The sequence below is a fragment of the Dioscorea cayenensis genome, unplaced genomic scaffold, assembly GCF_009730915.1.
Source record: "Dioscorea cayenensis subsp. rotundata cultivar TDr96_F1 unplaced genomic scaffold, TDr96_F1_v2_PseudoChromosome.rev07_lg8_w22 25.fasta BLBR01001218.1, whole genome shotgun sequence".
In the NCBI taxonomy this organism is placed as follows: domain Eukaryota; kingdom Viridiplantae; phylum Streptophyta; class Magnoliopsida; order Dioscoreales; family Dioscoreaceae; genus Dioscorea; species Dioscorea cayenensis.
In genome coordinates this window covers 19869-22331 of record NW_024087609.1, presented here as the reverse complement: position 1 = coordinate 22331, position 2463 = coordinate 19869, and the positions used below count along the sequence as shown (strand labels likewise).

The window sequence follows — 2463 nt, the reverse complement described above, 5'->3', positions numbered from 1 at the left end:
AAGAAGGGCAAGGAAGCTAAGAGATCATTCAAGGCCAAGGTCCAAGACTCTCAAGGCAAGAAGCTAACATCATTCAAGGGGAGATTTACCACGATTTAAAGGAAGGAGACCCGCGGCTAAAAGAAGCAACATTCGCCAATCCTTCGACAGCGAAAGCGTCATTCGGCACATTTTCTACCTTCTCCACCACTATTTCATCCAGGGAGTGTCATTTATGCTTATCTTTTGTGTTTCACTTGATTGTATTGCTTGTTGTGAGATGATGACACACTAGACCCCCAAGGCCACCGGGTGTTGGTGAACCTTGGGGGGTTTTATCGTATATTTTGGATGATTACCTGTAAATTCAACGCTTGGGTAATTTTGAGATTTAATCCATTGTTTTCATGCTAAGTGCTACACTAAGGAGAAATCCGTAGCTCTTTTATCAGTGATGCATGTAGATGTGACTTGCTCGCATGTATTAGATCATGAATGGATTAGAAGGGATACTTGTATCATCATGCCAAGAAATTGGGTGTTGGTAGCCCTCCATGTTAAGTTAAGCTGAATAAGAGTAGGTTTACTCTTATTTGAGATTTCCTTGTGCTTAATGCAATTGTAGGAATGTGGATTTGGAAGAAATTCCTATCTATGTTCGTATGGGATTAAGGTTCAATCGCCAAGAAATTAGGGTTGTTCTAATCTAGAAATCTCTTGGTCCACTTTACCCTTGCATCTTTCAATCATCATCCATGTTTCATGATAACCCCTCATGGGGATCCACATCCATAGGCCTTTGCATTACATTGAATTTCTTGCTTGCTCATTGCTTGTTCTCTCTCTAACTTGTTGATAATCTTGTTTTAATTTTAATTGTACCTGGTAAAGTAAATTCCATCACTTGAGATCTTAGGCTATATAATAGCTCAAGAAGGAGCAATAGGAGATCCTCAGCCCCATGGAATACGATCCTCGTGTCTCCTTACGAGGTATTACTTGGCAATCCCATACACTTGTGTGGAAGCAATCAAGTTTTTTGGCGCCGTTGCCTAGGAATTTTAAGGACTTCTAGGAAACTTTTAGATTATTACTCTAGCCATTTCATTCTTTACTCGTTCTTCTTGTTATTTTTCTTTTCCTTTGATCATAAATTTCTAACTTTTTTCTTGGTTTTGCAATGTACCGTGCATGACAAGTTCAAATCCATCGTCCTTGATTACACCAAATAGTGAAATTGAAAGAACTTTGCATCAGAGATTGAAAGAGGTTGGTGAAGGATCGGGTATATAGAACATTGAAATTAAGGATAGAGTGTCTTCTATCATGGCCGAAGAGCGACGCACTCTATCTGAATATGAAAGACCTCAATTCACAGGTGATGAGTTTAGTGTTCAAGCACCATCCGTGGCATCCAACAATTTTGAAATTAAAGCAAGTACAATTGACATGGTCTAGAACTCGGTTCAATTCAATGGTCTTGCAAATGAAGATGCACATGACCACCTTTCCCGGTTCCTCCAAATTTGCTCTACATTCAAGATTAATGGTGTGTCGGATGATGCTATCCTTTTGAGGCTATTTTCATTTAGTTTGAGAGATGGGGCATATCATTGGCTTACATCATTATCTCCGGGGTCTATTAAAACATGGAATGATATGGTGGAGAAGTTCCTTGGGAGGTATTTTTTGCCAAGCTAAGCGGCCAAGTTAAGACAAGAAATTTCAGCCTTTAAGCAAGGGAGTCCGAAACATTGTTTGAAGCCTATGAAAGATTCAAGGATCTCCTTCGAAGATGCCCCCATCATGGTTTTTCTTCATGGATGCGAGTACAAATTATTTATAATGGGCTGAATTATGCTACTCGCCAACTTATTGATACCACAGCAGGTGATTCCCTTAGCAACAAGTATCCCGAGGAGGCCGAGAAATTACTTGAGTCTATGGCGAGCAATGAATCACATTAAGCCTCAAGAGAATCTTTACAAAAGACTGTTGGGCTTTATGAAGTGAGTAGCAATGATGCCTTGGCCGCAAAGGTTGATGTGTTAACTCGAAAGCTTTATCTTCTTATGGGCAGTAGTTCTAGGCCAGAATCAGTGTTGAGTTGTACCACTTGCGGTGGTGGGCATGGTACAGCCCAATGTCCTATTGCTAGTTCCTCTGTAGCTTCCATTGAGAATGTCAACTATATTGGGGGCAACGAAATCAAGGGAACCCGTACAGCTCAACTTACAATCCAAGGTGGGAGAACCACCCAAATTTTTCATGGAACCAATGCCAACAACAAAGAGGTGCACCACCTCAAGGATCTCAATTTCAACAACCGGCCTTTGAGAACAAATTTACTACTGGAGAGGTCCTTGCCAAGTTCATGCTCAGTACTAATGACAGGTTTAATAGCTTAACTAGTAGTATGGATGCACAATTTGGCAAGATGAATGCTCATCTCACTCAGCACGCTGAACAATTCAGTGAGATAGG

At 40.7% G+C, this 2463-nt stretch overlaps 1 non-coding gene across 1 annotated transcript; it reads right to left on the bottom strand.

The window, feature by feature from the left end:
- Positions 1 to 1686: 1686 nt before the first annotated feature.
- Positions 1687 to 1792, bottom strand: LOC120255861. Its single transcript, XR_005535119.1, has one exon. It is a non-coding gene; the product is annotated as a small nucleolar RNA R71 (small nucleolar RNA).
- Positions 1793 to 2463: the final 671 nt, after the last annotated feature.